Source organism: Vulpes lagopus, chromosome 3, assembly GCF_018345385.1.
Source record: "Vulpes lagopus strain Blue_001 chromosome 3, ASM1834538v1, whole genome shotgun sequence".
Lineage (NCBI taxonomy): Eukaryota > Metazoa > Chordata > Mammalia > Carnivora > Canidae > Vulpes > Vulpes lagopus.
Genome location: NC_054826.1, coordinates 78,241,863 through 78,251,217, shown reverse-complemented (window position 1 = coordinate 78,251,217; position 9,355 = coordinate 78,241,863).

Here is a 9,355-nt window from a genome sequence, read left to right as displayed (position 1 = left end):
CATATTGTACATGCATGAACTAACTCCTCTTCACAACGAAGGTATCTGGATCATCCAGGGGAGGGAGGCAAACTGGTTATTGATCACCATACTTACACCAGCCAGCCAAGCAAGTCCTAAGGAACCAGAAAGACATTGTTCCTTTGGGATATTAGACACTGATTGCTCTCCCTTATCATGGGATCAGAGTGGGAACTTGATACCAATCCTTGGGTGCTGGCTGTGTGGGAGCCCCATCATCTCTGAATGTGAATGAGGCCTATTTAGAAATTATGCAACAATATGAGGATAGCTACAAAAAGAGTCAAAGTTTTACATTTCAAAGAAGAATGGGAAATATCTGGAAGAAGGTATCTTTCTTCCTTTCCATTTGCCCCAGAAATGAGGCCAGCTTTTTTCCAAAAGGGATGGCCCAACCTACACATGAACATTCTCTCCTGGGTAGTTTCAAATGCCCTAAGCCTCACGATGTCAAGCTAGTCCCAAAGCCAAATGAAGAGTAGTCTTGTGGCTCAAACTGCCCTATGTTCATAAAAACTTGATCAGACTCTCAAAATTCTTTGTTTCTTTAAATATTTTTATTTAAATTCTAGTTAGTTAACATATAGTGTAATATTGGTTTCAGGAGTAGAATTTAGTGATTAATCACTTACATGTCACACCCAGGGCTCATCATAACAAGTGCCCACCCATCATCCATTTAACACATTCCCCACCCACCTCTTTCCATCAATTCTGTTTGTTCTCTATTGTTGAGAGTTTCATGGATTTCATCCTTCCCTTTTTTTTCCTTCCCACATGTTCATCTGTTTTGTTTTTTAAAACTTACATATGAGGGAAATCATATGTAATTTGTCTTTCTCTGACTGACTTATTTCATTGTTTTTGATGGCTGAGTAATATTCCATTATATATATTTATATATGTAAATATAAATATATATTTAATAATATTAAATAACACAATAAAATAGAATATATTTATATATATTTATTTTTTAAAAAGATTTTATTTATTCATTCATGAGAGACACACAGAGAGAGAGAGGCAGAGACACAGGCAGAGGGAGAGGTAGGCTCCATGTGGGGAGCCTGATGTGGGACTCAATCTTGGGACTCCAGGATCACACCCTGGGCTGAAGGCAGGCGCTAAACTGCTGAGCCACCCAGGGATCCCCTTTATATATATTTATATGTGTAAATATAAATATATATCTCACTTCTTCTCTACCCATTCATCTATCAGTAGACATCTGGGCTCTTTCCATAGTTTGGCTATTGTGGACATTGCTGCAAGAAACAATGGGGTGCACATGCCCTTTTGAATAACTATGTTTGTGTCCTTTGGGTGAATACGTAGGAGTGCAATTGTTGGGTCATATGGCGGTTCTATTTTTAAGTGTTTGAGGACCCTCCATACTGTTTTTCAGAGTGGCTGCACCAGTTGGCATTCCCACCAACAGTGTAGGATGGTTACGCTTTCTCTGCATCCTCACTAACATCTGTTGCTTCCTGAATTGTTGATTTTAGCCCTTCTGACTTCTGTGGGGTGGCATCTCATTGTGATTTTAATTTGCATTTCCCTGATGCTGAGTGCTGTTGAGCATTCTGTGTGTGTGTGTGTGTGTGTGTGTGTGTCTGTCTGTCTGTTAGCCATCTGTCTGTATTCTTTAAAGAAATGTCTGTTGATGTCTTCTGGCATTTCTTGACTGGAATTTTTGTTTTTTTTTTTGTGTGTTGAGTTAGATAAGTTCTTTATAGGTTTTGGATACTAGCCCTTTATCTGGTAAGTCCTTTGCAAATATCTTCTCCCATTCTGTAGGTTGCCATTTAGTTTTGTTGACTGCTTTGCTGTGCTACAGCTTCTTATCCTGACAAAGTCCCAATAGCTTATTTTTGCTTTTGTTTCCCTTTGCATTGCAGATGTGCCTAGTGAGATGTTGCTATGGCCAAGGCCAAAGAAGTTGCTGCCTGTGTTCTCCAGTAGGATTTTGATGGATTCTTCTCTCCCATTTAGGTCTTTCATCCATTTTGAGTTTATTTTTGTGTATGGTATAATAAGATGACACAGTTTCATTCTTCTGCATGTGGTTGTCCAACTTTATCATATTAGGATTTTGCTGTTGTCCCACCTCACATTTAGGTCTTCCATTCCTTTTGAATTTATTTTTGTATATGGTATAAGAGTGTCCAGTTTCATTCTTTTGCATGTTATTTACCATAGTCCTGGAAGTCCAGATTTAGCATCTAGCTGAAACTGAACTGTGCTTAAACTATGTGTCAAATAACCTATTCCCTTTGTTAAAATATGAATGGTATGTGGAGGGGCAAGACAGTGGAAGAGTAGGGGTCCTCAACTCATGGGGCCTAACAAACTTGCTTAGATAACTTTCAAAACATTTTGAACACCTACGAATTCAACCTGAAATTTAAAGAGAGAACAGATGGAATGCTACAGAGAGAAAACTTTTCACGAAAAATAAAAAAGAATAAAGTCAGGAAGGGGAACTGCAAATAGCAGGGCTAAAGTGAGGAAAGCCTCCCATGCAGGAAAGCCCAGCCCTGGAGAAACAGGAACTTTAAAAATCCATGACGAAGTTTCCCCTGATGGAAAAGTGCTTAGCAGGGATATGGGGAAGAATCACGAGAGGGGCACAGTGAAGCCTGAAGATTCCTGGAGACACTATAAGAGGAGGGGTGCCCTGGGGAAACCTCACCTCAAACCTCCATCCAATATTGGTAAAGAGCTGCAGTGCCACAGCCCTCCTGGGCATTTGGGAGAAGCCAGTTGGTTAGGTGAGCTGGCTACAGACAGAGGGGGCTGTACCCCATTCCCTTCAGGAGCAGTGGTCCCCAGGATTGTGGGTCCAGGGGCACAAAGCCCCAGATCTCAGGCCACCCAAGTGGACAAAGCCAACAATCCTGCCTTCCCCCTGGGACAGGTAGAAGCAGGGAGGGCACAGGGAGGCAAGAACTCTCCTGCCACTGGGCACCCAGCAAACTGTGCAGATCAGGGCACCTGCTCCAGCCTCTAGGAGCATCTAGGCCAGTGCGGACTGGGAAACTGTGGTTAGTTACTTCCAGGGAACTTGCCTACAGAGTTGGAAATCTGGCTGCTGCCTTTGTTGTTTTTCCTCTTTGTTTCACCTTGTGCCTGGGAGAGGCGGGGCGCTGGGGAACAAAGGCCTTACAGGTAAACAACTCATACTGAGCCCTGTACCTGGCAAGGGGTGGAGCATCTCCGCCCAGGCTCACACACCTGAGAATCAGCACAGCAGACACCTCCCCCAGAAGAGCTGCTGGAAGAACATGGGAAGAGCAAGTTTATTAACGAAGCAGTGCTGGAAAGCTTCAGGGTCTGTGTGTTGTGGGGAGGGGGGTAGTATATAGAACTAGAGAGTCCTTGTTTTTCTTTTTTTTTTCATTTTTCCATTATGACTCTTATTTTTTTGTTTAATTTACCAAGATACAGTATAACACTCAGTGCCATCCCATCAAGTGCCTTCCTCAGTGCCTATCACCCACTTACCCTATTCCCTCACCCACCTCCCCTTCCATTACCCTTTCTTCATTTCCCAGACTTAGGAGTCTCTCATGGATTTTCACCTTATCTAATTTTTCCCACTCAGTTTCCTTTATAATCCCTTTCACTATTTATTATATTCCCCAATGAGTGGGACCGGATAATGATTGTCCTTCTTCGATTGATTTACTTCACTCAGCATAATACCCTCCAGCCCCATTCATGTCGAAGCAAATGGTGGGTATTCGTCCTTTCTAATGGCTGAGTAATATTCCATTGTATATATAGACCACTTATTCTTTATCCATTCATCTGTCAAAGGACATCATGGATCCTTCCACAGTTTGGCTATTGTGGACATTGCTACTTTGAACATTGGGGGTGCGGGTATCGGGAATTTCACTACATCTGCATCTTTGGGGCAAATACCCAGTAGTGTAATTGCAGGGTTGTGGGGTAGCTCTATTTTTAACTTCTTAAGGAAGCTTCACACTGATATCCAGAGTGCCTGTCCCAGTTTGCATTCCCACCAACAGTACAAGAGGATTCCCCTTTATCCACATCCTGTCCAACATTTGTCGTTTCCTGTCTTGTTAATTTTTACCACTCTCACTGGTGTGAAGTGGTATCTCATTGTGGTTCTGATTTGTATTTCCCTGATGGCAAGTGATGCAGAGCATTTTCTCATGTGCTTCTTGGCCATGTCTATGTCTTCCTCTGTGAAACTTCTGTTCATGTCTTCTGCCCATTTCATGATTGGATTGTTTGTTTCCTTGCTGTTGAGTTTAATAAGTTCTTTCTAGATCTTGGATACTAGCCCCTTATCTGATATACCATCTGCAACTATCTCCTCCCATTTTGTACGTTGTCTTTTAGTTTTGTTGACTATTCTTTTGCCGTACAGAAACTTTTTTTATCCTGCTTAAGTCCCAATAGTTCTTCTTTGTTTTTGTTTCCTTTGCCTTCATAGATGTATCTTGCAAGAAGTTACTGTGGCCAAGTTCAGAAAGGGTGTTTCCTGTGTTCTCCTCTAGGATTTTGATGGATTCTCGTCTCACATTTAGATCTTTCAACCATTTTGAGATTATCCTTGTGTATGGTGTAAGAGAATGGTCTAGTTCCATTCTTCTGCACGTGCCGGCACCAATTATTGGAGAGGCGGTCCTTTTTCCAGTTAATATTCTTTCCTGGTTTGTTGAATAGTAGTTGGCCGTAGAGTTGAGGGCCCATTTCTGAGTTCGTTATTCTGTTCCATTGATCTATGTGTTTGTTTTTGTGCCTGTACCACAGTGTCTTGATGATCACAGCTTTGAAATACAGCTTGAAATCTGGCATCGTGATGCCCACAGCACTGGTTTTCTTTTTTCACTATTCCCCTGGCTATTCCGGGCCTTTCCTGATTCTGTACAAATCTTAAGGTGATTTGTTCCAGCTCTCTGAAGAAAACCCATGGTATTTTCATAGGGATTGCATTGAACGTGTAAATTGCCCTGGGTAGCATAGACATTTTCACAATATTAATTCTTCCAATCCCTGAGCATGGAATGTTTTTCCATCTCTTTGTGTCTTCCTCAATGTCTTTCAGAAGTGTTCTGTAGTTTTTAGGGTATAGATCCTTTGCCTCTTTGGTTAGATTTATTCCTAAGTATCTTATGCTTTTGGGTGCAGTTGTAAATGGGATTGATTCCTTAATTTCTCTTTCTCCAGTCTCATTGTTAATGTATAGAAATGTCACTGATTTCTGTGCATTGATTTTGTATCCTGCCACATTGCTGAATTGCTGTGTGAGTTCTAGCCATCTTGGGGTGGAGTGTTTGGGTTTTCTAAATACAGTACCATGTTATCTGCAAAGAGGGAGTTTGACTTCTTCTTTGCCATTCTGAATGCCTTTTATTTCTTTTTGTTGTCTTATTGCTGAGGCTAGGACTTCTAGTACTTTGTTGAATAGCAGTGGTGAGAGTGGACATTCCTGTCGTGTTCTTGATCTTAGGGGAAAGGCTCCCAGTGTTTCCCCATTGAGAATGATATTTGCTGTGGGCTTTTCATAGATGGCTTTTAAGACGCTGAGGAATGTTCCCTCTATGCCTACACTGAAGAGTTTTGGTCAGGAATGGATGCTGTATTTTGTCAAATGCTTTCTCTGCATCTATTGAGAGGATCATATGGTTCTTGTTTTTACTCTTATGGATGTGATCAATCAACAATCACGTTGATTGTTCTACGAGTGTTGAACCAGCCTTGCATCCTGGGGATAAATCCCACTTAGTCATGGTGAGTAATCTTCTTAACGTTCTGTTGGATCCTATTGGCTAGTATCTCGTTGAGAATTTTTGCATCCGTGTTCATCAGGGATATTGGTCTATACTTCTCCTTTTTTGGTGGGGTCTTTGTCTGGTTGTGTAATCAAGGTGATGCTGGCCCCATAAAATGAGTTTGGAAGTATTCCATCCCTTTCTATCCTTTGTAACAGCTTTAGCAGAATAGGTATTACTTCTTCTTTAAACGTTTGATAGACTTCCCCTGTGAGCCATCGGGCCCTGGACTTTTGTGTCTTGGGAGGCTTTTGATGACTGCTTCAATTTCCTCACTGGTTATTGGCCTGTTAGGTTTTCTATTTCTTCCTGTTCCAGTTTTGATAATTTGTGGTTTTCCAGAAATGCGTCCATTTCTTCTGGATTGCCTAATTTGTTGACATATAGCTGCTCATAATATATATTTAAAATCGTTTGTATTTCCATGGTATTGGTTGTGATCTCTCCTCTTTCACTCATGATTTTATTAATTTGAGTCCTTTCTCTTTTCTTTCTAGTAAGGCTGGCTAGTGGTTTATATATCTTATTAATTCTTTCAAAGAACCAACTCCTGGTTTTGTTGATCTGCCCTACAGTTCTTCTAGTCTCTATTTCATTGAGTTCTGCTCGAATCCTTATTATCTCCCTTCTGCTTGGTGTAGGTTTTACTTGCTTTTTTTCCCTCCAGTTCCTTTAGGTGCGAGGTTAGCTTGTGTGTTTATTTAAGGTTTTTCCAATTTTTGGAGGGAGGCTTGTATTGCGATGTATTTCCCTCTTAGGACCGCTTTTGCTATATCCCAAAGATTTTGAATGGTTGTATCTTCATTTTCATTAGTTTCCATGCATCTTTTAAATTCTTCTCTGATTTCCTGGTTGAACCATTCATCTTTTAGTAGGATGCTCTTTAACCTCCATGTGTTTGAGTTTCTTCCAAATTTCTTCTTGTGACTGAGTTCCAGTTTCAAAGCATTGTGGTCTGAAATATGCAGGGGACAATCCCAGTCTTTTGGTATCGGTTGAGACCTGATTTGTGACCCAGTATGTGGTCTATTCTGAAGAAAGCTCCATGTGCACTTGAGAAGAATGTGTCTTCAGTTGTGTTCCGATGGAAAGTTCTGTATGTATCTGTGAAATCTATTTGGTCCAGTGTATCACTTAAGGCCCTTGTTCCTTTGGTGATGTTCTGCTTAGAAGATCTGTCACTTGCTGGAAGTGCCATGTTGAAGTCTCCTATTAGTGTATAATTATCTAAGTATCTCTTTACTTTGGTTATTAATTGATATACTTGGTGGCTCCCACATTAGGAGCATGGATATTCGTGATTGCTAGCGCTTCTTGTTGGATAAACCCTTTCAATATGATACAGTGTCCCTCCTCGTCTCTTACTACAGCCTTTGGAATAAACTTTATCTGATATGAGGATTGCTACCCCAGCTTTCTTTTGAGGACCATTTGAATGGTAAATTGTTCTCCACCCCTTTGTTTTCTGGCTTTCTGGCTGGAGGTGTCCTTAGGTCTAAAATGAGTCTCTTGTAGACAGCATATAGATGGGTCTTGCTTTTTTACCCAGTCCAATACCCTCTGTCTTTTGATGGGATCATTTAGCCCATTCACGTTCAGAGCAACTATTGAAAGATACGAAATTAGTGTCATCATATTACCTATTCAGTCTCTGTTTTTGTGGATTGTTTCTTTGGGCTCCCTCTTTCTTGTACAGGGTCCGCCTTAATATTTCTTGCAGAGCCAGTTTGGTGGTCACATATTCTTCCAGTTTCTGCCTATCCTGGAAGCTCTTTATCTCTTCTTCTATTTCGAATGATGGCCTTGCCGGATAAAGTATTCTTGGCTGCATGGTCTTCTTCTTTAGTACCCTGAATATATCCTGCCAGCCCTTTCTGTCCTGCCAGGTCTCTGGAGAGGTCTGCTGTTAATCTGACATTTCTCCCATATAAGTTAAGAATCTTCTGTCTTGAGCTGCTTTAAGGATTTTTCTCTTTATCTCTGATATTTGCAAGTTTCACTAGTAAATGTCAAAGTGCTGATTTGGAAAGAGATCTTTTGATGCTTGGGGGAGGAGATCTCATGAGATGCAGGCCAAGAGCCCACAAGATTTGGACTGTGATCTCTCAAGGCTTGGGAGAGGAGATCTCACAGGATGTCCCAGCATTTCATTACATCTATATCTTTGTGGATATAAGATCTCGGGAGTACAGGTGAAGGTCTGGCGAGATTTGGAAAGACATCTGGCGAGATGAGGGATGAGATCATGCGGGGTGTGGACTGTGATCTCCCAGGGCCAAGCAGAATTCTCATAAGATGTGGGCCAAGATCAGACAAGATTTGGACAGAAATCTGGTGAGGCATGTGGTTGGAGCTCTCCCAAGATGCTGGCTGAGATTAAGCAAGACTTGGGCAGAAATCTCACAAGGCTTAGCAGAGGAGATCTTAAGAGATGAGGAATGAGATCTCATGAGATATAGGCCAAGATCAGGCAAGATTTTGACAGAGATTTCAGGAGGCTAGGAGGAGGAGGAGGTCTCTTGAGATGTGGGCTGAAATCATGCAAGGATTGCACTGAGATCTTGTGAGATGCTATAGGTCACGCTGGGGAGCATTTCTGAAAGTGGAAATGCTGGAAGCTGTGCCTAGTCCTGAGGTAGATAATTTCAAAATGGTTGAAATATCTAAATGTGAGAGAAGAATCCATCAAAATCCTAGGGGAGAACACAGGAAACACTCTTTCTGAACTTGGCCACAGTAACTTCTTGCAAGATACATCTATGAAGGCAAAGGAAACAAAAACAAAAATGAACTATTGGGACTTAAGCAGGGTAGAAAGCTTCTGCACAGCAAGAGAAACAGTCAACAAAACTAAAAGACAACCTACAGAATGGGAGGAGATAGTTGCAAATGGCATATCAGATAAAGGGCTAGTATCCAAGATCTAGAAAGAACTTATTAAACTCAACACCCAAGAAACAAAAAACCCAATCACGAAATGGGCAGAAGACATGAACAGAAGTTTCACCAAAGAAGACATACACGTGGCCAAGAAGCACATGAGAAAATTCTCTGCATCACTTGCCATCAGGGAAATACAAATCAGAACCACAGTGCGATATCATCTCAAAACAGTGAGAATGGCAAAAATTAACAATACAGGAAACAAGAAATGTTGGAAAGGATGTGGATAAAGGGGAACCCTCTTGCACTGTTGGTTGGAATGCAAACTGGTGCAGCCCCTCTGGAAAACAGTGTGGAGGTCCTCAAAAAGTTAAAAATAGATCCAGCAATTGCACTACTAGGTATTTGCCACAAATATATAGATGTAGTGAAATGCTGGGACACTTGAATCCCAATGTTCATAGCAGCAATGTCCACAGTAGCCAAACCGTGGAAGGAGCCACGATGTCCTTGACAGTTGAATGGATAAAGAAGAAGTGGTATATATATATATATATATATATATATATATATATATATATACACACACACACAACACAATATTCATATATATATGAATATTACTCAGCCATCAGAAA